The following is a 27336-nucleotide window of genomic DNA, read 5'->3' on the forward strand; positions in this document are numbered from 1 at the left end:
ACACTACAATATACAACAGAGTAAATGGCTACAGTCAATGTACATACGTGAGAATATTCGCTTGCGCAACCTGGTCCAGTCCTCCGCTAATCAGGTAGATATCGTTAAGAGTCTTCTGACCGGCCAGGCCGCAACAGGCTTTTTATACACTACTTCCAAAAGCAATACAATGTATACTGTAATCCCTTTGTCCATTGGACACAGAGATGCATCTTTACAATACAGGAGAGGTCATAGGTTGATTTGAAAAGGTGGTCTTTCTCAACTGCTCTTGTGGGTGGTCTCCTCTGGATTCCCGCCGCATACATAATATACAGTAAATACAGTTTATATCTATATTCTACTTCTGCACATAACTATACGCAGGAACATGCGATCTTCCTCTAACCAACACCGGAATGTTACCCTTAAGATACCCTACAGCTGGATACTAGACATCACCTTATAACCTTAGTCTGTCCCTTCCTATCATGCAAAGGCGAATCCTTTAGACCTGGAATCATTTAAACTGTTGATACTTGCTGATGTGGTGCAGGGGGGCTATGTGTACAATGTGCACTATTTGGATTAAATATGTAATGTTTTGATAACCCTCTATGCGCTCACAAACTCCGCCGTAAATACCCATACCACGCGCAGGACCGCGGGAGCGATCATACGAAAATTGCGGATATGTGCACGCACGGCGGAACAAGTGCACGCGCAGCGGACATGTGTGTGTTGTTAGTACGTGGTGTGTGTACTACAATATTTTTCGACTTTGACAGTCCACCCTTTGGCAGTCAACAATAACTGCCACTATCAAAACACTAAACAGAAAAATATACAATACAATATCTACAGATGATTGGATGGTAGGAGGAGAGGTGTAGGTGGGAAATGTATGACCTAGTGGGATAGTAAAAGCATGTATGTATGAATCCATGTCTGAGGGGCATGTATCATCATGCCGTATATGTTCTAGATAAGCTTTGAGGTATTGCGAAGTATACATTAAATCCTTCTTATCCCGTATTAAGGGTCTGTAAGTGGGCCAACAAACACTACCAAGCTCTTTTCGGCTTCTTGTTACAACAAATGGGGTGCACATTTAGTTGATGATACATGGAGGGGGAACATATGTGAGTGCTAATATATGTGGATATCACCTGTCGACTATGTGTGTAACTAACTGAAGGTTGTAGAGATGAAGATAAGACACATATCTAAAATACATTCACATAACATTTTCGTAATAATTCTTGGGTGTAGTCGATGTCTTTTCCGGATCGGTGTATCTGGGCAAAGGGGGAGACAAAGGAAAAACGGGTGAAAGAAACGGGCCATGGAATTCATTTGCAATCCTTATCATAACATTGTCTCTATGGATGGGTCATAAATTAAATCTGCTGCTGTAACAATGCTCCCACTCCTTAAACTCATCAAATTTGTGCCGTGCTTGCGCCGCATTAGAATTCGAACACACCTAAATATCATACCAAAAATTATGACGACTCCCAGGATACAAAGGAGAAACTTTCCTACACTCGTAATAACATTTTGAGCCCATTCTCCTAATCCTGAGAACCAATTTTGTGGGTTCAACCATGAGACCCAGCCGGTCAGTTCATTACTCACAGCAGTCAGGGTAAGGTTGTGTCTCCTTCGGAACTCCCACTTCAACTGCAAGATATCGTCCATCTTTTTATCGATGATCTCGGTTGGGTCATCAGTGCTGTTTGTAATATACGTGCAGCACTTCACACCATATTGAGTTGCCAAAATGACACAGTACCCACCCGTCACAGCTATGATATAATTAAGGACCATCCTGTGCTGGATCAGTTCCGTTTTGTAAGCTTGCAACTCCCTACCTGTATACCTGAAGGTGTTGTCATACATCTCAGTGATATTATCCATCAAGTTCGCTAGCGCATGGATATACTTGTAATTTATAATTCCTCTGGCAGTACGGGTGATGTCTAATGCGAGAAGGAATTGAATCCCGGTGGATTCGTGGATCAAATCAGAGGCTACGTGCTCTGTCCTATCGATGAGTATGAGTATAAGGAGCCTGAGCACTGCGGTGAACGTCTTTCATCTTATCATGGGTTATGGTCATGACCTCTGGCAACACTCTTCCAACATAACACAATCCCTCTGAGTTTGGGGCAAGCCACTTATACGCCTTCCTCCCACATATGAAATAGGCATCATCGGGGAGAACATATGGGACAGAATATGACATTACCATATTACAAACTTTCCAAGTGAAAAACCCAATCCCTAGTTCTCTCATCTGTTCAGTACAAGTGTCAGGCTGTATAATATGAGCACAGTACCCTGGTGAGACTTCTCCAACCCACATGGCCTTGCTTCCTCGAGTATACCTATACCGAAAATACCTTCCACTGTTGGCTATTTGGCATACAAGTTCAGAGTCTATGGGTATCCTATCAGCTCTGTGTGAAAAGGCCATGGTCTGGTTATTCCATGTCACCTCCCAATTTCCTGGTTTTCGGAAATTGGAAATGTTGAAGCATAATAAGGATCTATCTACATGATACTGGTGGAGCTTCAAACTAGGTGGCCTAGAAATATTAAATTTCTTGTCCACCGGTCTCCCACCCCGTAATTCGAGTACCTCATCTATTGCTAAAGGGTACGGTACTAATCCTGACTTGCTCTGACCTTGAGGTACTTGTGAGCACACCCAGCATTCTGTTTGGTTTAAAACCTTACCCACTAGTGAGTAGTAATCACTCAATGGATGACGGTCCATTTTGATATTAAGGCTGGACTGACATCTCTGGATGCACCCATCCTCAACTATGTACTCACAATTCTTACAAATGCAATTTTCCTCAGCCAATAACCCTTCACAGTGCCTCCTAGCTCCCTGACTACCAGATCGTTTTCTGATACTCGCCTTTGCTCGAGTGATGTGTTGCTCTTGGAATTCTACAAATCCGTCCTCGCCATCAGAACCCATTCCAGATCCTTTCTCGACCTCTCTGGGACTTTCACCGAAACAGACTGTTCTGGTCAACAACAGGGTTAACAGGAAAACCCGGAACGCAATCTCTTGGGGTAAGTCCATCTTGTTAAGGGAAGAGAAAGGAAACAAGAAGGGGGAGGAAAAGGGAAGGAGAGAAGGAGGGTAGTGGGAGATGGAGAAAATAATAAAAAGAAAAAAGAAAACTGGTGCGACAACCGCCTCTGGTCTTGTTGTTCTCTGCGTTCAGGTGCAGTGACAACAGTCCTGCCTCTCAACCTTCCCGGAACAGACACTCCAGTGATACGATGTTCTCTACACTCTGGTCTTTGTCACGGGTTCTCTCTGGGTCAGCGACCTTCTTACAGTGGGACGAGTGGACCCAAGTCTCTCTTTCGGCAACCTTTAATGCTGTCGTGCTGGTTAGTAAGACTTGGTACGGTCCTTCCCACCTGTCAATGAGGCAACCTGAGCGTAGAAAATTTTGAATCATTACATAATCCCCAGGTTCAATGTCATGACAATTACTATTCGGTAGGTCAGGAATCACCAGCTTTAGATTTTTGTTTTGATTCCTCAGCTGCTGGCTTATCTTAACCAATTATTTTACAGTCACTTCGGTATTGTGTTTCAAATCATCCTGGGGTCTATCATTACATGGGGTTGTCGACCAAAAAGAATCTCAAAGGGTGATAGGTTAAGGGGGGACCTGAAAGTGGTTCTGATGCTGTACAATACTAGTGGCAAAGCTTCTGGCCACAACAATCCAGTTTCAGCCATCACTTTGCTCAGCTTGTTCTTAATAGTGCTGTTTACTCTCTCCACCTTCGCACTTGCCTGTGGTCGGTACGGAGTATGCAGCTTGCTATTAATTCCCATCAGTTTGCACATAACCTGAAAGACTTCACCTGTAAAATGGGTACCCCTATCCAGTGGCGTCACAAGGCGGGTGCGGGGGGTGCGGCCCGCATCCGGGTGTGACACCTGGAGGGGGTGACACCAAATGTCAGCTCCTCCGCAGTGACAGGAGCCAGGTGCTGCAGTGTGAAATTCCGCTACAGCACCCGGCTCCTGTCATAGCAGAGGAGCCGACCGCACACTGAGACCGTCTCTGGGGGAAGCCCAGCATCTCCGGAGATGCTGGGCACGCCCCCAGAGTGACGATCCCGGTATCCCCGCGAAGCCACGCCCCCTAGCTGTAAGGCCACGCACCCTTTTTGCAGCGATCGCGGCAGTACATCAGGGGTGCGCACCGGGTGTCACCACACCTGGTGACGCCTCTGCCCCTATCGCTTTCAATTATTCTAGGTATACCATATCTACACACAAATTCCTGCACAATTTTCTTTGCAGTGAACGTAGCAGTATTTGTGGCAGCAGGGAACACTTCTACCCAATTGGAAAACAGTCAATACAGACTAACACATATTTTAAATTCCTACAGGGTGGTAACTGTATGAAATCAATCTGTATTACCTGAAAAGGGCCATCTGTCGGCGGGATATGGGATGGTTCTGTTGGTATTGACTTTCCAATATTCTTCCTCAAGCAAATAAGACATGTCATTGCTCTCTTACCCGCATGAGAAGAGAATCCTGGTGCACACCAGTAGGCTCTCACCAGCTTACACATACCCTCTTTATCCAGATGAGTCAGACCGTGTGCCGCCTCAGCTAAGCTTGGAAGATATGCTCTAGGTGCCACTGGCTTACCCTGTCCATCTGTCCAGAGTCCTGAGGACTACTGGCCATATCCCTTTGACCTCCAGACCGCCTTTTCCTATGGGGAACACAAATTTTGCATTTCACTTAATTTTTGTGTGTTGATGGTGTTGATTATCATCAGTGATGTGATATCTGTTTGTATGGGGGTGCTGGCTGCTGATTTAGCATCTTCGTCTGCCCGGCTGTTGCCAAGTGAGATTGGATCTTGGTTGTAAGTATGTGCTTTGCACTTGATAACAGCCACTCTGTCTGGTTCTTGTATCGCTGTTAGAAGCCTTTTTATGTGGGATGCATGCGCTACAGGTGTGCCAGCTGCCGTCATGAAATTTCTGAGGCGCCATAGGGCCCCAAAATCATGCACTACTCCAAAGGCATACCTAGAATCTGTATATATATTGGCTGACTTGCCTTTGGCCAATTCACACGCTCTGGTTAAGGCGACCAGCTCAGCAACTTGTGCTGAGTGCGGTGGGCCCAGGGGTTCAGCTTCTATGATACCTCTGTCATCTACGACTGCGTATCCAGTACACAAGTCTCCCGAGTCCGTCTGTCTGTGGCAACTACTGTCAGTGTAAAAAGTAAAATCTACGCCTTCCAGTGGGTTGTCACTAATGTCAGGTCTTGCAGTGAAAGTCTGGTTCAGATATTTCATACAATCATGCGTGTCAGTATCTGCACTAAATCCTCCTTCACCATCATTCTCATCCTCCACCCTTTGTGCCTGTCCAGGCACACCCGGCAGATAAGTTGCAGGATTTAGTGCACTGCATCTCTTTATGTTGATGTTTAGCCATTAGTGCTAATTCCCACCTTGTAAATCACGCTGATGAGACATGTCTGGTTTGTGCGGAGTTCAGCAAGGCTGATACTGCATGAGGGGTATGGATGGTCAGGTTGTGTCCTAACACTACGTCTTCACTTTTACTCACTAGCAAAGCTATCGCTGCAACACTTTGCAAGCATGTGGGGAGAGACCGCGCTACGGTGTCCAACTGTGCACTGTAGTAAGCTACTGGCCTGCTGGCATCACCATGTCTCTGGGTTAGGACACCTGCCGCACACCCAGCACTTTCCATACCGTACAATTCAAAGGGTTTCCCATAATCTGGCATGCCTAATGCAGGTGCCTGTGATAGGCACTGTTTGAGCCTCTCAAATGCCAGTTCGGACTCATCTGTGTGCGAGATCCGATCTGGTTTGTTTGAAGAGACCATTTCTTGCAAAGGTAAAGCCAGTATGGAGAACCCTGGGATCCAGTTTCAGCAGTACCCACACATTCCAAGAAAAGTGCGGATCTGTTGCTGGGTTTGTGGCAGAGTCATGTTGCGAATCGCCTGTATTCTATCAGCGGTAAGGTGTCTAAGGCCTCGCATCAAGCAATGTCCCAAATATTTTACCCTGGTCTGTCACAACTGCTACTTATCCTTTGAAACCTTGTGTCCCGTATTAGAAAGGTGAAACAGAAGCTGTTTTGTGTCTTTCAAGGACGATTCGAGTGAATCAGAACACAGCAGTAAGTCATCTACATATTGTATTAATACTGATCCGCTCTCAGGTTGAAAGGATTGTAAACAGTCATGCAGAGCCTGGGAGAAAATACTTGGGCTGTCAATGAAACCTTGGGGTAGGCGAGTCCAGGTGTACTGTACTCCCCTGTATGTGAATGCAAACAGGTATTGTCTGTCAGGGTGCAGAGGGACAGAAAAGAAAGCAGAACAGAGGTCAATGACAGTGAAAAATTTAGCAGTAGGGGGAATTTGCATGAGGATGACAGCTGGATTTGGCACTACTGGGAATTGTCTCTCAACTATCTTGTTTATCCCCCTTAGATCCTGCACTAGCCTGTAACCCCTCCCCCCACTCTTTTTCACAGGGAAGATGGGACTATTGGCAGTGCTGGACATCCTAACTAGGATGCCCTGTTGTAGCAAGCGCTCTATGACTGGGTACACTCCTAATTCCACCTCTGGCTTCAGAGGATACTGTGGGATTTTTGGAGCTATCCTACTATCTTTTATTTGCACTACTACAGGAGCTACATTCGCCATCAATCCAGTGTCTTGTCCATCTTTGGTCCAGAGGGATTCCGGTATTTGTGAGATCATTTCCTCTACCTTGGATGGACACCTGTCTATAACAGCAGTGTGTGACATTAACCTTTGTGGAGTGTCTAACATATCCTGCACTTCCTGAACGTGATTCTCGGGTATATCCAAGAAGACACCCTCAGGAGTACAATATATGACACACCCCATTTTACACAATAGATCTCTCCCCAGTAGATTAGTCGGAGCTGATGCAGCTAACAAAAAGGAATGTTTGGTCTGCAAAGGCCCTATCGTAATCTCCGCAGGTCTACTCAAAGGGTAGTGTTGTACTACTCCTGTTACTCCCATTGCGGAAATTGTTTTACCTGTGGTTTTTATACCTACCGTTGAATTTAACACTGACCTGGCCGCCCCTGTATCTACAAGGAAAGGTAGTGATCTACCAGCTACATCATCTGTGACCTCAGGTTCACTACCAAGGCTAGCAATCAACTTCACTGGCTGCAGACTACAGGTATGGCCCAACCCCTATTGTAAATTGTGACCCTCCTGCAGCGCGCTGGCAGCTACAATATGTGAGGGGGGTAGCTGAGAATTTTCAGTGGTCTGCCAGTCCCTCCTAGGTGGGTACCTCCTTGTTTCCCCTGCATGCGGCTCATAACTTCTCCTATGCGATCCCTGATCCCTATCATGTGTATTATAATGTGGTTTGTATCCTGGTCTAGGGGGTCGATATACCTTATGTGTGCCTTTATAACTGCAGTTCCGTGCAAAATGTCCTTCCTTCCGGCAGTTATAGCATACTACTACATGCGACTTACCATCAGGGGTCTGGGGTTTTGGCTGATGCGGTTTGGATGTAAGGGCATTTATACTTACTGTCATCAGCTTATCCCCCTGTGACTCCCTGTGCTTAATGAAGTTCCGATTGTGCTCGATAGCGGACTCTCTTAATGCAGCCACCGAGATACCTCTCCAGTTAGGTAGAGAGGTTTGTACCCTTGTTCTTAATGTCTCTTTTAACCCGTCCATTAATACTGACACAGCTACCTCCCTGTGATGTACATTGTCCTTAATGTCCTCGACCCCAGTGTATCTAGCCATTTCCGTCAGTGCCCGGTGGAAATATTCAGATGCCGTTTCACCTTCTTTTTGTCTTATGGAAAATTTTTTATTCCATTTGACAACAGTAGGGAAATATACTCCTAATTGCAGATTGATCTGTCGTACATTCTCCTGAGTGCACTCATCAGTGAGAGGTACTTCTGCATCTAATTTACAATCTGTAATGTATTTTGCGGGGTCAATATTGGAAGGTAAACATACTCGTAGCACTGTTCGCCAATCTTTGTTTGTGGGTTCGGTGGCGTTACCTAATTCTTTAATAAACCTCTGGCATGCGACTAGATCCTTTCTGGGATCGGGAAATTCAGACATAATTGTCCTCAATTCTGTCCGGGACCAAGGACAATGCATAGCAATGTTCCTGATGGGAGTGACTACCTGAGCGTCAGTCTTCCCATTGGAGACTGCGATCACCCTGACAGGATTTAATTCAATTACATCATTCTGAGTTGACTCCACAATCTGAGGTGCTATTGTCTCTGCATAATGTATGGTACCGTACTTACCTGTGGACACGACCTCACTTATCGCTCCGCTAGGGGGCCTTACAACTGATCTTACTGGTTGGGCCGTGCCCACCTGAGTGTTCTGTATGGTGGCTGCTAGAGAGAGTGCCGATATTGTGCTGGGCTCATCTTCTTGCTCACAGTCCTGAGGAAAGTTTAAAATGGGATACAACTTGCACGGGTTAGCATTAGTACATTTATCAACTATACTCTTATCAGGTACCAATATGCCATTGTCTGTAGCCACTTTCTCCCCTACAATATACGGTGGTGGTGGTGCGGTTGCCATAATTTTCCTGCTAGGTTTGGAACCTGCTGCGTAAGCTAGTTCCCTTTGCATATCGCCCTCTTGCTGCCATAAATTTAAACAATCTGTATGTCTAATCCTTCGTTTTCTGGATTTTATTAGACATATCCTACTCCTTAAATTCTGCAATACCTCTGGTTCAAAACTACCTATCCCAGGAAATGATGCTTTATCCCCCACAGTCATTCGTGTCCATTCATCACAAAAGGTCTCAGTGTGGGGACCATACTTCCCCCACATTACCAACTGAGCTGACCCCCTGGGTCTCAATTCTGCTATCTGAACCCTGACTGAGGAACGTCCCTGTGTTGTGCACTTGGCTCCCATTGTGGACCCTTTTAACACGGGAACATTTCGTAAAATGCTCCAAACACAGTAGTCTAACGCGGTGGAAGTCCTGAAAGTTCTTCCACTAATTTCTTCTGTTCCGAGTACCATGGATCCGCCCTTTTTAGCAGACACGTGTAGCCAATGCAGGCCCTACTTCGGCCTATATCCCCTTGGCCTTTAGGAGTAACTTACCGTACCCAGTGAATATCTGCCTAAAAGACAATGTTTACACAAATCACGGTTGCATGTGCTCTATACAACGCGTATGATGACGAGATTTACGCACAAATATGCAAAACTTTGTATCACGTTGCGCCACGTATTGCTCACACAACTGTGCGGTCCAATCGTACCGCTTATAGACACTTGCTATCTATAAGTTGTAGGATCACTGGAGTCTTCACACTGTGCTCCAAAACAGCCGGAGTGTAATACCAAGAAAACAACACCTTTAAAAAGCTTTATCACACTCTGTTGCACGTATTCACCTAGACCGTGCTCACCAAGTTCACCGAGTTTCACCGAGTTTCACCGAGTTCACCGAGTTCACCAAGCGGGGTTCAATACATTCACACCTTTTTCAGCCCACACTAACACTCTATAGTTTTCTGATCAGAAAAATATCCTTTCCTGTTAACTGATAGCTTTCCCCAGAGGTAATACAGTAGAAAAGTTTTTATTTAAACTAAATTTGTAAACCGAGCAATTTGTGCTATTGTAGCATAGCTACTGTTTCGCCCCTAAACTGAACAATGCTATTGTGTAATTTGTACTTAGCGGTCGTACCCTTACGCACATTGCGTAAACACGCGACCATGCGTATGTCTTTACGTTGCGTACGCAGTCCCGTACTTTGTCCGAGACACGTGTACAAAAACCGTACGTCTGCAATAGTACAAATCCCACACTTCTATAAATGTAAGCGATATTACCTATAATCGTTTACTTAACACAACACAGTTTCTTTCTGTATAAACCTGTTTAACTAGGCCAGACTGTATTTGTATTTTACGTTTACTTCCTTAATATTTATTCTATATTTTAACTAAATAGCAACAAATTTCTCTGTACAGGTCTAAATGAATCTAGTAATCAGTACTTATGGCAACAATATGAGCAGGTATACAAATACAAAGTACAGGTGTATGCTTGTGTTGTGTGCGCATTTGGCGCCAAAATAGAAATTCACAGACCTTTAAAAAAAATGAATAGCTTTGCGTATTTACTTTACGGGTCCCACCAGCATCCCTACAAACCATGCAGAGCAGACGCCATCTAATCAGCAATAACTTAGGGTTTCCAGTGTATTCTACGGAAGGATACCCTTCCGCCCTTTGCTGATAGGTAAAGTCTGCTTTAACCTGCTAGGCTGCGGGTATGAGGAAAAACCGGACGATGCCCCCAATTGATAACGTCGATATTATCTTAAACCATAAAGCTATACCTTCAAACACACTTTTACCATGGAGCCGCTGCGGCCGCTAGACTTAATATGCACTCTATGTACCTTGTACGGACTTAGCGTACAAACGCCGTGCTGGGGGTACAAAGTACACACAGCGCGCACACACTCTTGATATACTTTAAACCTTATTAGTAATGTAACGCAATGATATTATTACACTCTAAACCTTATGCAGCAAAGCACTGCAATAATGTTACACCTTAAACCTTATGCAGCGCTGATGGTACAAAGTACCCGTAGCGCGTACACACCTTATCAATACACCTTTAAACCTTATACACTTAGGTAATGTAATACGCTTTAAACCCTAGCAGGGAAAAGAGGACACAACACTGATTTGTAGTTAAACACTGGGCTCCGACACCTCAGCGTATATGTCCGGAAGGAGATAACAATACAATTTATACACTACAATATACAACAGAGTAAATGGCTACAGTCAATGTACATACGTGAGAATATTCGCTTGCGCAACCTGGTCCAGTCCTCCGCTAATCAGGTAGATAGCGTTAAGAGTCTTCTGACCGGCCAGGCCGCAACAGGCTTTTTATACACTACTTCCAAAAGCAACACAATGGATACTGTAATCCCTTTGTCCATTGGACACAGAGATGCATCTTATCATTACAGGAGAGGTCATAGGTTGATTTGAAAAGGTGGGTGATGTCTTTCTCAACTGCTCTTGTGGGTGGTCTCCTCTGGATTCCCGCCGCATACATAATATACAGTAAATACAGTTTATATCTATATTCTACTTCTGCACATAACTATACGCAGGAACATGCGATCTTCCTCTAACCACACCGGAATGTTACCCTTAAAATACCCTACAGCTGGATACTAGACATCACCTTATAACCTTAGTCTGTCCCTTCCTATCATGCAAAGGCGAATCCCTTAGTCCTGGAATCATTTAAACTGTTGATACTTGCTGATGTGGTGCAGGGGGGCTATGTGTACAATGTGCACTATTTGGATTAAATATGTAATGTTTTGATAACTCTCTTTGCGCTCACAAACTCTGCTGTAAATACCCATACCACGCGCAGGACCGCAGGAGCGATCATACGCAAATTGCGGATATGTGCACGCACGGCGGAACAAGTGCACGCGCAGCGGGCATGTGTGTGTTGTTAGTACGTGGTGTGTGTACTACAATATTTTTCGACTTTGACATAACATAGCAACACTGCAATGGACTGGACTTATACAGCAGCACTGGACATTTGGCAGTAGAGGACACAACCACTGTGACTGGACTGATGCAGCACAAGACACCACCACTGTACTGATGCAGCACAACACAGCACCACTAGACAGCACCGAACATATGGCAGCAGAGGACACAACCACTGTGACTGGACAGATGCAGCACAAGACATGATACTGAGGACACTGAGGACGGAGACACGTCCTCTCTCTACACTCTCCAATGCTGGAGTGAAAATGATGGGGACGTGCGGCTCCTTATATGGAATCCAAACCTCGTGAGAATCCGACAGCAGGATGATGACGTTTTGCCTCATTCTGGTTTCTGAGTCAAGCGGGAAATCCCGAGCCTGACTCGGATCTGGGCCCGGGTGGTGAAGTTCAGGTGGGTTTGATTCTCAGGGAACGAAACCCGCTCATCTCTAATGTATATATGTTTATGTAAAACTGTTCTTCAAAACCTACTGACAAGGGCTGTTCCCACGTCCGCTCCGGAAGAGTGTAGGAAATTGTAGGCCTGGGTGTTGGCACTAAAAAAAGAAAAAGAAAGATTTAGTGTAGCGTCTATGGGTGAAGGACACCCGTGACACTTGCTTTCATTTTCTAATCTTTTTACTTCAAACATGATGTACAGTATTCCTTCATTTTCATATGGAAGAAATAGTAAAGAAGAGCTACTACTATACATTATTTTAATATAACAATTAAAAATAAAGTATTCAAGACTTGCATTCATACAGTATGTAAGAAACTACCAATAAAATATTTATAATATGTAAAGTCCCCACAGCTGAAACATTTCTCCTGCACATTGTGGAGATGACATCGGTGTTCTCAGATCAAAAGATGCGCAGTTGTTGTATCTGGGATTCATGTCATCATTAAATGTCCTCCTAGGTCTGCATACAGCAGCTCTGAGTATAAGAGTCCTCTCCCCACTTATAGTCCCACCACTGAGTTTCAACTACAATAATCTTTGTCTACTAATGAAATTAATTATGTGATGTGAAGAAACTTTGTGCTTGATATATAACACAGGGGTTATTCAGGTTGGATCGTATAGATGATCCAAAGGGCAGTTTCCCGGCAAACAGGTCCTACCAGCCGGATTTGCTGAAAATGGGGATGTGTCGTGCCGCGATTTCCGGGAGTGCTGAGGCCAATGATAGCACCGCTATCAGCCTATGTGTTCCAATTTCATACGTTTCCTAAAAGTCCATTTTACATAAGATTGTACAAATGATAAATTTGATAGCATAGTGTCCATATTTTGACAGAAAATTCCTTCTCCCGAAGATCAGAGATAACAATTATAAGACAATCCCAATGCGTTTAGTCTCTTGGTGAGGCTTCATCAGGGTTTAGCTACAAATGCAGAACACATAACTTAGACTGTTTCTCAATATGTTGATACAATTTTTTTTAAAACATACTTTAAAAAAACAACAACAACCATACATTACAGTATGTTACAAAGAAACTGGAACTATGACAATGTATATACCACAAAATATTGCCATTATCATAGCTGAAAATGAAGAAAGGAAACCCAAGGTATAAGAAGAAAGGAATAAATGGAAAAGAATAATAATGAATATAAGTGATCTAATTTATTTCTATAGAGACACATATCTTCAGATGTGAAAGAACTGAACATCAATTACGTGCGCACTATGAGCCTAAGTCAGAGTTGATCGCAGCAGAAAATTTGTTAGCCGTTTGGCAAAACCATGTGCACTGCAGGTGGGGCAGATGTAACATGTGCAGAGAGAGTTAGATTTGGGTGGGGTGTGTTCAAACTGAAATCTAAATTGCAGTGTAAAAATAAAGCAACCAGTATTTATCCTGCACAGAAACAATATAACCACCCAAATCTAACTCTCTCTGCACATGTTACCACCTGCAGTGCACATGGTTTTGTCTAATTGCTAACAAATTTCCTGCTGCTATCAGGTCTGAATTACCCCCTATGGACACTTTGGGCTAGTTAATCAGACATGAGATTCTTTATCCATATCAATAAAACCTACTGGAGAAACATTAATATTATGTCTCCTACTGACAAATATACCATGAGTCCATGGTAAATGTACTCAAACAGACTTTCAAATAAGCACCCGCATAAACACCTTAATATACAAAAAAAAAGGTCACATACCGGAATTTTCAAATTAATGAAAAAATATCAGAACAAAGGTCAGTCTGGTTTGAAGGAAGTTCCAAAGGTCAATTCAACCTGACAAATGTATTATCATATAAACATTGGTTCTCACTACTATTAGTGGATGGTAGGTACCTATAGTGTTAATGTCAAACGTCCCTTCAGTCATACTCAAATATTTGCTAAAGGAGATAAGGTCAAAAAGTCTCTTGTGAGACTGATGGTAATATTAAAGCATTAAATATTAGAGTATTTAATCAGTAACTGTTGGCTCACAGACAACCTAATTAGGTCTAAGAGCAATTTCCCAGGATAAACAGCTCCCCTCATAATGGGCATTACTTATAACTGCAGGGGACATATTAAGTAAATTCTCAATTGAACACATACTACATAATAGTGATAAAACCCTCCAGCACCGCTGGACCGAGAAACTGCTAGAATAATTCATATTTAATATTAATTTTATATTTAATAGTCCCCAAGTTGGGGATGTGAGCATAAAAATAATATCGTTCGAGGCATATTATGGCTTTTGACCCTGTTTACCTTTTTCATGTCGATCTGTTGACTTAATGTCTGTCTAACATGTGGTGTCTATCTATTGACTGTCTAACGAGACACTGTCTATCTATCATCCAACACCCATTCGGATATGTGAGTGTCAGAGCAGTTCCCTCCTTTTATTACAAAATATCCCTTACATCACTTCCTTCTAATCCCCATTGGTGGAGGAGTGATGGTGTAGGAAACGGGTTTTATGTAGTTATGTAATATTGACCCTTATAATTGTGAAATGCCTATAGTATGTTGTACTACTCCCTATCTTTTATAATGTGATAAAGTGTGTACTTTAATAATAATGGTAATTGAACTTGAAGTGAACAACAACCGATTAATGTAAATCCGGTTATACCCGTAAAATTGGGGCGCTCATTCACTATTGTTGTGTATAATTATTTTTTGGTTACGGCTAACAGGGAACTCAGTGAGAACAGCAGCATATCTCCTATTATATACTAAATAAATGTACTTAGCACAGAAGGTGGGTATTGTTTATTGTTTTATACATATATATATATATATATATATATATATATATATATAGTAACATAAAGTAATAACCCTTGTGTTGGCCGGGCTGTAGGAAATGGCAGGGCAGGGCACACACATGGAGTCACTGGGGAGAGACTGAGCGCGGGTGGGAGCCGGGAGAACAGCGCAGTGCGGGCAGGGAGGAAGGAAGGGAGGGAGGGCGCGTGGTGTGATGTCAGCACGTCACATCGCGATGCAGTCACATGGATCATGACAGTGGGTGGGCTGGGCTGTGCGGCCAGCCACCCACAACAACTCTCTCTGACCGGCGACAGCGCAGCGGGACCAGCGATGCATAGCAGGTGATCTGATCATCGCTATCTGTGTGTTGCTGTAGTAGCACTGCTACAACAGCAGCACACAGACAGTGATGATCAGATGAGCAGGCGTGACGTGCGGGGGGTGCCGGCAGGGGTGTATCTAGGGGTCTGAGCGCCCCTGGCAAAGTAAGGAACTGCCCACACCTCCAAGGGACACAGAGGGGAGAGTTACAGATAGGCTGAGGTCAGGGACACTGGGGTGGGGGGGGAATTACAGGGATGGTGCGTGTAGGGACAATGAGGTGGAGGGCTTACAGGGAGGCTGAGGTCAGGGACACTGAGGAGCAATTATAGGGAGGGTGTGGGAAGGGACACTGAGGGAGAATTACAGGAGTGTGCAGGCATGGACACTGAGGGGGAATTACAGGAGTGTGCAGGCATGGACACTGAGGGGGGAGTCACAGGGAGGCTGAGGTCAGGGACACTGAGGGGGAATTACAGGAGTGTGCAGGCAGGGACACTGACAGGGAATTACGGGGAGGGTGTGGGCAGGGACACTGAGGGAGAATTACAGGGAGGGTGCGGGCAGGGACACTGAGGGGGAATTACAGGAGTGTGCAGGCATGGACACTGAGGGGGGAGTCACAGGGAGGCTGAGGTCAGGGACACTGAGGGGGAATTACAGGAGTGTGCAGGCAGGGACACTGACAGGGAATTACGGGAGGGTGTGGGCAGGGACACTGAGGGAGAATTACAGGGAGGGTGCGGGCAGGGACACTGAGGGGGAATTACAGGAGTGTGCAGGCATGGACACTGAGGGGGGAGTCACAGGGAGGCTGAGGTCAGGGACACTGAGGGGGAATTACAGGAGTGTGCAGGCAGGGACACTGACAGGGAATTACGGGGAGGGTGTGGGCAGGGACACTGAGGGAGAATTACAGGGAGGGTGCGGGCAGGGACACTGAGGGGGAATTACAGGAGTGTGCAGGCATGGACACTGAGGGGGGAGTCACAGGGAGGCTGAGGTCAGGGACACTGAGGGGGAATTACAGGAGTGTGCAGGCAGGGACACTGACAGGGAATTACGGGGAGGGTGTGGGCAGGGACACTGAGGGAGAATTACAGGAGTGTGCAGGCAGGGACACTGACAGGGAATTACGGGGAGGGTGCGGGTAGGGACACTGAGGGGGAATTACGAGGAGGGTGCGGGCAGGGACACTGAGATGGAATTACGAGGAGGGTGCAGGCAGGGAGACTGAGAGTGGAATTACGGGGAAGGTGCAGGCAGGGAGACTGAGGGGGAAATATGGGAAGGGTGCGGGCAGGGACACTGAGAGGGAATTACAGGAGTGTATGAGCAGGGTCACTGAGGGGGCAGTTACAGGGATGGTGCGGGCAGTGACACTAAGGGGGAATTACAAGGAGGGTGCAGGCAGGGAGACCGAGGGGATATATGCACACATACATACAGTTAATAATCCCTTTCTAGGTGTGATGGCACTAGAGATGTGCACTTGAAATTTTTCGGGTTTTGTGTTTTGGTTTTGGGTTCGGTTCCGCGGCCGTGTTTTGGGTTCGACCGCGTTTTGGCAAAACCTCACCAAATTTTTTTTGTCGGATTCGGGTGTGTTTTGGATTCGGGTGTTTTTTTCAAAAAACACTAAAAAACAGCTTAAATCATAGAATTTGGGGGTCATTTTGATCCCAAAGTATTATTAACCTCAAAAACCATAATTTCCACTCATTTTCAGTCTATTCTGAACACCTCACACCTCACAATATTATTTTTAGTCCTAAAATTTGCACCGAGGTCGCTGGATGACTAAACTAAGCTAAGAAAAAAAGAGGCGCAATGAGGTAGCTGTGTGAGTAAGATAAGCGACCCTAGTGGCCGACACAAACACCTGGCCCATCTAGGAGTGGCACTGCAGTGTCACGCAGGATGGCCCTTCAAAAAAATACTCCCCAAACAGCACATGACGCAAAGAAAAATGAAAGAAAAAAGAGGTGCAAGATGGAATTGTCCTTGGGCCCTCCCACCCACCCTTATGTTGTATAAACAGGACATGCACACTTTAACCAACCCATCATTTCATGTCTGCTGCTAATATAGACTGGATGATAATGAGATAAAATTAAAATATATATATATATATATATCACACTAGTACTGCAGCCGGACAGGTATATATTATGTAATGACGGACCTGCTGGACACTGTCTGTCAGACTCAGCACTGCAGACTCCTAAAGTAAGCTACTAGTATCAAGAAGATAGAAAAAAAAAAAAACCACAGGTAGGTGGTATACAATTATGGATGGACGAGCGACTGCCGACACAGAGGTAGCTACAGCCATGGACTACCGTACTGTGTCTGCTGCTAATATAGACTGGATGATAATGAGATAAAATTAAAATATATATATATATATCACACTAGTACTGCAGCCGGACAGGTATATATTATGTAATGACGGACCTGCTGGACACTGTCTGTCAGACTCAGCACTGCAGACTCCTAAAGTAAGCTACTAGTATCAAGAAGATAGAAAAAAAAAAAAACACGGGTAGGTGGTATACAATTATGGATGGACGAGCGACTGCCGACACAGAGGTAGCTACAGCCGTGGACTACCGTACTGTGTCTGCTGCTAATATAGACTGGATGATAATGAGATAAAATTAAAAAATATATATATATATATCACACTAGTACTGCAGCCGGACAGGTATATATTATGTAATGACGGACCTGCTGGACACTGTCTGTCAGCACTGCAGACTCCTAAAGTAAGCTACTAGTATCAAGAAGATAGGAAAAAAAAAACCACGGGTAGGTGGTATACAATTATGGATGGACGAGCGACTGCCGACACAGAGGTAGCTACAGCCGTGGACTACCGTACTGTGTCTGCTGCTAATATAGACTGGATGATAATGAGATAAAATTAAAATATATATATATATCACACTAGTACTGCAGCCGGACAGGTATATATTATGTAATGACGGACCTGCTGGACACTGTCTGTCAGACTCAGCACTGCAGACTCCTAAAGTAAGCTACTAGTATCAAGAAGATAGAAAAAAAAAAACCACGGGTAGGTGGTATACAATTATGGATGGACGAGCGACTGCCGACACAGAGGTAGCTACAGCCGTGGACTACCGTACTGTGTCTGCTGCTAATATAGACTGGATGATAATGAGATAAAATTAAAATATATATATATATCACACTAGTACTGCAGCCGGACAGGTATATATTATGTAATGACGGACCTGCTGGACACTGTCTGTCAGCACTGCAGACTCCTAAAGTAAGCTACTAGTATCAAGAAGATAGAAAAAAAAAAACCACGGGTAGGTGGTATACAATTATGGATGGACGAGCGACTGCCGACACAGAGGTAGCTACAGCCGTGGACTACCATACTGTGTCTGCTGCTAATATAGACTGGATGATAATGAGATAAAATTAAAATATATATATATATATATATCACACTAGTACTGCAGCCGGACAGGTATATATTATGTAATGACGGACCTGCTGGACACTGTCTGCAGAATGCGTTTATAAAAACACCACACGACGAGTGTTTAACTTTTTCAGGCAGACAATCACAATATACTGGTGGTCAGCAGACAATCACAATACTGGTGGTCAGTGGTCACTGGTCAGTCACACTGGCAGTGGCACTCTGGCAGCAAAAGTGTGCACTGTACTTAAAATATGTACTCCTGCTATAACTGCTCCCCAGTCTCCCCCACAATTAAGCTGTGTGAGCAGTGAGCACTCAGCACAGTCAGATAATGATATACAGTATTACATATGATGCAGCACACTGGGCTGAGCACAGATATGGTATGTGACTGTGTCACACTGTGTATCGTTTTTTTCAGGCAGAGAACGGATTAATTAAACTGGTGGTCACTGGTCACACTATCAGCAGCAAGTAGTACTCCTCCTAATAATATGCTCCCCAAAATTTGTGTCTCTCTCTAGTACTCTAGTCTAAACGGAGAGGACGCCAGCCACGTCCTCTCCCTATCAATCTCAATGCACGTGTGAAAATGGCGGCGACGCGTGGCTCCTTATATAGAATCCGAGTCTCGCGATAGAATACGAGCCTCGCGAGAATCCGACAGCGGGATGATGACGTTCGGGCGCGCTCGGGTTAACCGAGCAAGGCGGGAAGATCCGAGTCGCTCGGCCCCGTGTAAAAAAAACCTGAAGTTCGGGCGGGTTCGGATTCCGAGGAACCGAACCCGCTCATCTCTAGATGGCACTACATGTCCCAGCAAATCCAGTTGACAAGGTGTGCTGGGACTTGTAGTCTCAACACAGCTGGACAGGCAGTCACTGGTCTAGATACCTCTCCATACAGAGCTCTTTGTAAGCTGTGATCCAGACTGCCAGGATAGACCATTCAGTGCAGCTACGGTACCGCAGACAATGTACAGGTATGCTCATGCTGCACTGCTGACAGGTGCTGATTGGTTGGTGACAGACCGTGTGGGACCAATGAGAAGGAGAGCGGATGAGGAAGAGGAGGTGTCCCACTCCCCGGCTATATTCACCATCATTGTGACTGTAGTCACAGAGAATGTCAGAGTGCAATACGCTTCTGAGAGTCCGGCAGTGGATGAGCACTGCTAAGGGATGTACTCAGTGAGAACTACTATGTCATTCTACCCCCTGGCGCGGGTGGCACTGCTGGGCTGCGCCCCCCCCCCCCCCCCCCCTTGGCCGGCGCCCCTGGCAAGTGCCATCCTGGCCAGTAGGAAGATACACCCCTGGGTGCCGGTCATTAGGGGGTGCCTGTGTGCACCAGGAACCCCCCGTGCGCACACCTATGCATGTTGACCAATAGTGGTCGACCTAATGACCCATACCCCTTTAACAAAGCAATCCTTCATTATAAAATGAATTACTTTACTGGTCAAAATATCATTATGTAAAACATATCAGGCTTTTTACAAGCAGGGGCCGGTACTTGCCAGGATATATTCCCTTTGACGTTAAACTCCCCTAACTCATATTTATATAGTTAGTCCATAACAGCATACAGTAATTTCATTTATAATGAAGTATTGAATTGTTATAGAATGGTAACTGTGTCTAGGGATAACGACCTATGATTTAGGAAGCATACAATTAATAAAAAATATAGAATCTTTTAATTTGTTCTGTTAGCTGTGAGGTTATGGGTCTGTGCAGTGTCGGACTGGGATATGAAGGGCCCACCGGGGGAATGCAATGATAGGGGCCCATATTTAGGGGTGTGACCAGCCTATAAAGGGGGTGTGACCAGCCTCCACAGAGGCTTGAAATGCACAATAGTTCAGTGCAGTGTAATGCAACATATCTACCATGTATAATACAAGTGCACAGTCTGGAACCTGATCCCTAGAGGAAGGAGTGGGCCCTCAGGCACTAGGGCCCACCAGTGGTTTCCCCTGCACCCCTGTGGGCCAGTCCGACCCTGGGTCTGTGAGGGAATTTTATGCTTTACTGCCAAATATCCATTTTCCCAGAATCCAATTTTAGACTTAATCGAGGCATGTTTATGGTTACGAAGAGGGTTACACTGAAATCTCTGGTTAGTTACAGTATTTACTTCTAGCGATGAGGGTTTAAATACAAATAGAATTTTTGAAGATCATGTCTGTAATCAAATATGGGGATGTGATCTGATGTGTACAGAGCTTACAGTAGTTAGTGGGAATCTATGGCTAATGAAGAACATCTGCTAGGGAATATTTTGAAGGTTATAGTACTGTATATGTGTTACTAGAATTATCCAACAGCCATACAAATATCGCTACTACGGGATGGTGATTGAAGGAAAAAATTTTGAATTAGCAAAATTAAGCTTTCAAACCATTTTAAATTAATGAGTTATCTTCAGACTTTTGCTAAATTATTTATATATTCATTATGTTATAAAAGAAAAAAGATAAAATGCAGCTTATCTGAACCTTATGAGGAATTCTATCAAAGTGCAATCAAATAAATCCATTTTATTTCCACAAATAGTAGCTCGGAAAAAAACAGGAACACAAAATCATAGAGTAATCGGTTTTATGAAACATGCTCTTACAATTTTAGGAAATGAATGTTCAAGAATAAAAGCAAATAAAAAGCATTAAAAGAATTTGCTTGGCCTATCCAATTTTCAAAGAATAATTCACATTTTAGAAGAGTGGTTCAAAATGCAGGGTCCTTTAGATATAAATTTGATGTGCAATTTCCACTTTTATTTAGCTTTTTAAAGCAAAGTTAAAGGACTGAAGAGTTCCGTCTTTGGCTAGCTCGTAAAAAGGCTTTGACTAATGAGGTTGAAGTTATGACTCCAACAGAGGCTGAGAAGTAGCGTAAAAGCCTCATTGCCCTGGCTTTCAAAATGAATGCACATTTTTGTGAAATGCAACAGGAACTAGACCATACAAGCAAAAAGAAAATGTGAATTTGACCATATATACCAAGTATTACATGGTTTTACATCAGGTTTTTATTTAATCCTCAAACCAGGTTACTCTAATGTTCACCTGTAGACATGGTTTTCACAGTTTCCAACAGAATTTTCAATTAGAACTTAAGGGCCCATTTATCAATGAGTTTTATCATTCGTTGATAACTTGCCTCTTATGTTCTATACATGTAGCTACAGTCACCTGCTAGATGCCACTACTAGTTAATAGCAGAAACATAGAAGCACGTGGCCCATCTAGTCTGCCAATGTACATGCACACACTAAAACACTAGGGTTGATTTTTGTTGGAAGCCAATTAACCTAACAGTATATTTTTGGATTGTGGGTGGAAACCAGAGCACACAGAGGAATCCCACACAAGCACAGGGAGAATATACAAACTCCACACAGTTAGTGCCATGGTGGGAATCAAACCCCTGACCTCCGTGCTTTGAGGCAGTAATGCTAACCATTACACCATCCAAAGAGGTTCGGTAAAGTGTTGTAATTTAATGATCCGCAATGCTAAATCATCAAGTTATAAAAAAAAGCCTCACTAATATTTAAATTTTCACAAGGGTCAGGTTCCGTGAACAAGTAAAAACCAACAACAGTAATCAAATAAGACAAAAATACCAAGATTAGTAGTACTATGAACCTCTAAAGGGCATCCAATTGGTGCAAGGCTTGGGTTTATTTAAGCACCCAAGACTAGGAATCAGCCTTAAAAACTCTTCAAAAAAATGTGGGACAGGATCTTTAAAACAATATGAACCCCAGTATTGTACACGTGTGAAGGCCGGTATAGCTTGGTGTGCTTCCATGAAATATATGGCTTACTGTACATTGTAATTGGGAAGTCTGAAAATAAATTATGAGCAATATATTGGTTGTTAATTACCCACCAGTATCTTAGAAATAAAGAGCACGGGAAGTGACAGATACACCAGGGACCGTCAGGATAATTTTTCAAAGCATTACAACATTGTGAGGTCTATTTACTAAGCCTTGGAGAGAGATAAAGCATCACCCAATCAGCTCCTAACTGTCATTTTCAAACCCAGCCAGTAACATGGCAGTTAGGAGCTGATTGGCTGATACTTTATCTCCGTCCACTTTATCTCTCACCAAAGCTTAATTCAGAGACCTGTATCTATTGTGTAAGGGATGAACTACCAGGTAGTTATTACACAGAGTAGGTGTCTCGTTCTTCCAAGTAATAATCACTTTTCTAGAAATACCTCCAATACAGTATATGCTTAGTATAACACCACATAGTAATGAAGCAATAACAGTAATACCATTAGGCCTAAACACCATGTTTCATTCTTCAGATAATTGATTTAACATACTGTATTCTTGTAGTGCAAAAGACGGGATGTAGTCAACATACCGGCAGTCAGAATACCGACGCCGGGATCCCGACCGCAGAGAATGCCGGCAGCTGGGCAAGGGCAATTCCAACTCATGGGTGTCCACAACAGTTATAGAGTGGGAATAGAACCTGTGGCTTCCTAGCGCTCGCCCCACTGCCGGTATTCTGGTGGCCGCGATCCCGGCATCGATATTCTGACCACCGGGATCCAGGACTCTGGGATTCCATACCCAACCCCCAAAAACACATTTCTGAACACCAAATGGTTGCCCCTAAATTGTTACCATCAGTGGAGGCTTCTGGGGGGGGGGCTGCAGCGCAGTCCAAAATTCAAATAGGGGAACCGAGTAGCCCTGCGCTGGGCGTCCCTCAGCATGTCTGTGTGACTGATCTAAGATCAGGTCTGAATGAGGGCCTATGGGGGTCATTCCGAGTTGATCGCTCGCTAGCTACTTTTTGCAGCGCTGTGATCAGATAGTCGCCACCTATAGAGTGTATTTTCGCTTTGCCAGTGTGCGAACGCCTGTGCAGCCGAGCGGTACAAAAAAGTTGTGTGCAGTTTCTAAGTAGGTTTGAACTTACTCAGCTGCTGCGATCACTTCAGCCTGTTCGTGTCCGGAATTGACGTCAGACTCCCGCCCTGCAAATACTTGGACATGCCTGCGTTTTTCCAACCACTACCAGAAAACGGTCAGTTGCCACCCAAAAACGCCTTCTTCCTTGCGATCGGCTGTGCGAATGGATTCTTCGTTGAATGAATGTAAATAGGAATCTGTTTGCTTCTTAGCATCCAGAAACCTTTATTGCCTTCTGAAATATGCATATAAATTTAAATGGGAAACTATATTCTTGAAGCTGTGTTTATAAGTAATAAATAGAGTGTAGGTAAATATATATTTTCTTAGAATTAAAAAAAAAAATGGATATTTTGAAGGCTATCATAAATATGTCATAATATACTGTACTGTATGTAGCATTTGGCTGCTAATGGAAAAAAGCATAACCATAATATAATTAGGTAAAATTGATTTCTGCGTATAATTAAGTTCCATGGAGGTCCCGGACACAGAGGAGCTTCATGGTACTTAGTAAAGAAAATTGCAACCATGAAGCCTTACTTGTACAACTAACAAATTACATAATCTTACAAAAAAGTTGTGTGCAGTTTCTAAGTAGGTTTGAACTTACTCAGCTGCTGCGATCACTTCAGCCTGTTCGTGTCCGGAATTGACGTCAGACACCCGCCCTGCAAACACTTGGACAATTAGAGATGAGCGCCAGAAATTTTTCGGGTTTTGTGTTTTGGTTTTGGGTTCGGTTCCGCGGCCGTGTTTTGGGTTCGAACGCGTTTTGGCAAAACCTCACCGAATTTTTTTTGTCGGATTCGGGTGTGTTTTGGATTCGGGTGTTTTTTTCAAAAAACACTAAAAAACAGCTTAAATCATAGAATTTGGGGGTCATTTTGATCCCAAAGTATTATTAACCTCAAAAACCATAATTTACACTCATTTTCAGTCTATTCTGAATACCTCACACCTCACAATATTATTTTTAGTCCTAAAATTTGCACCGAGGTCGCTGTGTGAGTAAGATAAGCGACCCTAGTGGCCGACACAAACACCGGGCCCATCTAGGAGTGGCACTGCAGTGTCACGCAGGATGTCCCTTCCAAAAAACCCTCCCCAAACAGCACATGACGCAAAGAAAAAAAGAGGCGCAATGAGGTAGCTGTGTGAGTAAGATTAGCGACCCTAGTGGCCGACACAAACACCGGGCCCATCTAGGAGTGGCACTGCAGTGTCACGCAGGATGGCCCTTCCAAAAAACCCTCCCCAAACAGCACATGACGCAAAGAAAAAAAGAGGCGCAATGAGGTAGCTGTGTGAGTAAGATTAGCGACCCTAGTGGCCGACACAAACACCGGGCACATCTAGGAGTGGCACTGCAGTGTCACGCAGGATGTCCCTTCCAAAAAACCCTCCCCAAACAGCACATGACGCAAAGAAAAAAAGAGGCGCAATGAGGTAGCTGTGTGAGTAAGATTAGCGACCCTAGTGGCCGACACAAACACCGGGCCCATCTAGGAGTGGCACTGCAGTGTCACGCAGGATGTCCCTTCCAAAAAACCCTCCCCAAACAGCACATGACGCAAAGAAAAAAAGAGGCGCAATGAGGTAGCTGACTGTGTGAGTAAGATTAGCGACCCTAGTGGCCGACACAAACACCTGGCCCATCTAGGAGTGGCACTGCAGTGTCACGCAGGATGTCCCTTCCAAAAAACCCTCCCCAAATAGCACATGACGCAAAGAAAAAAAGAGGCGCAATGAGGTAGCTGACTGTGTGAGTAAGATTAGCGACCCTAGTGGCCGACACAAACACCGGGCCCATCTAGGAGTGGCACTGCAGTGTCACGCAGGATGTCCCTTCCAAAAAACCCTCCCCAATCAGCACATGATGCAAAGAAAAAGAAAAGAAAAAAGAGGTGCAAGATGGAATTGTCCTTGGGCCCTCCCACCCACCCTTATGTTGTATAAACAAAACAGGACATGCACACTTTAACCAACCCATCATTTCAGTGACAGGGTCTGCCACACGACTGTGACTGATATGACGGGTTGGTTTGGACCCCCCCCAAAAAAGAAGCAATTAATCTCTCCTTGCACAAACTGGCTCTACAGAGGCAAGATGTCCACCTCATCTTCACCCTCCGATATATCACCGTGTACATCCCCCTCCTCACAGATTATCAATTCGTCCCCACTGGAATCCACCATCTCAGCTCCCTGTGTACTTTGTGGAGGCAATTGCTGCTGGTCAATGTCTCCGCGGAGTAATTGATTATAATTCATTTTAATGAACATCATCTTCTCCACATTTTCTGGATGTAACCTCGTACGCCGATTGCTGACAAGGTGAGCGGCGGCACTAAACACTCTTTCGGAGTACACACTTGTGGGAGGGCAACTTAGGTAGAATAAAGCAAGTTTGTGCAAGGGCCTCCAAATTGCCTCTTTTTCCTGCCAGTATAAGTACGGACTGTGTGACGTGCCTACTTGGATGCGGTCACTCATATAATCCTCCACCATTCTATCAATGTTGAGAGAATCATATGCAGTGACAGTAGACGACATGTCCGTAATCGTTGTCAGGTCCTTCAGTCCGGACCAGATGTCAGCATCAGCAGTCGCTCCAGACTGCCCTGCATCACCGCCAGCGGGTGGGCTCGGAATTCTGAGCCTTTTCCTCGCACCCCCAGTTGCGGGAGAATGTGAAGGAGGAGATGTTGACAGGTCGCGTTCCGCTTGACTTGACAATTTTGTCACCAGCAGGTCTTTCAACCCCAGCAGACCTGTGTCTGCCGGAAAGAGAGATCCAAGGTAGGCTTTAAATCTAGGATCGAGCACGGTGGCCAAAATGTAGTGCTCTGATTTCAACAGATTGACCACCCGTGAATCCTTGTTAAGCGAATTAAGGGCTGCATCCACAAGTCCCACATGCCTAGCGGAATCGCTCCCTTTTAGCTCCTTCTTCAATGCCTCCAGCTTCTTCTGCAAAAGCCTGATGAGGGGAATGACCTGACTCAGGCTGGCAGTGTCTGAACTGACTTCACGTGTGGCAAGTTCAAAGGGCATCAGAACCTTGCACAACGTTGAAATCATTCTCCACTGCACTTGAGACAGGTGCATTCCACCTACTATATCGTGCTCAATTGTATAGGCTTGAATGGCCTTTTGCTGCTCCTCCAACCTCTGAAGCATATAGAGGGTTGAATTCCACCTCGTTACCACTTCTTGCTTCAGATGATGGCAGGGCATGTTCAGTAGTTTTTGGTGGTGCTCCAGTCTTCTGTACGTGGTGCCTGTACGCCGAAAGTGTCCCGCAATTTTTCTGGCCACCGACAGCATCTCTTGCACGCCCCTGTCGTTTTTTAAAAAATTCTGCACCACCAAATTCAAGGTATGTGCAAAACATGGGACGTGCTGGAATTTGCCCATATTTAATGCACACACAATATTGCTGGCGTTGTCCGATGCCACAAATCCACAGGAGAGTCCAATTGGGGTAAGCCATTCCGCGATGATCTTCCTCAGTTGCCGTAAGAGGTTTTCAGCTGTGTGCGTATTCTGGAAAGCGGTGATACAAAGCGTAGCCTGCCTAGGAAAGAGTTGGCGTTTGCGAGATGCTGCTACTGGTGCCGCCGCTGCTGTTCTTGCGGCGGGAGTCCATACATCTACCCAGTGGGCTGTCACAGTCATATAGTCCTGACCCTGCCCTGCT

The 27336-nt window shown here is 44.6% G+C and overlaps 1 long non-coding RNA gene across 1 annotated transcript in view; it reads right to left on the bottom strand.

Annotated features, from left to right (window-relative positions):
- Positions 1-27336, bottom strand: part of LOC134943261 (uncharacterized) — a 79754-nt gene that overhangs the window by 14095 nt on the left and 38323 nt on the right. The window contains exon 2 of the long non-coding RNA XR_010181441.1: positions 12154-12218. This is a non-coding gene — a long non-coding RNA (uncharacterized LOC134943261). The remainder of the gene's footprint in view (positions 1-12153; positions 12219-27336) is intronic.

The sequence above is a fragment of the Pseudophryne corroboree genome, chromosome 7 (genome assembly GCF_028390025.1).
Source record: "Pseudophryne corroboree isolate aPseCor3 chromosome 7, aPseCor3.hap2, whole genome shotgun sequence".
NCBI classification, from domain to species: domain Eukaryota; kingdom Metazoa; phylum Chordata; class Amphibia; order Anura; family Myobatrachidae; genus Pseudophryne; species Pseudophryne corroboree.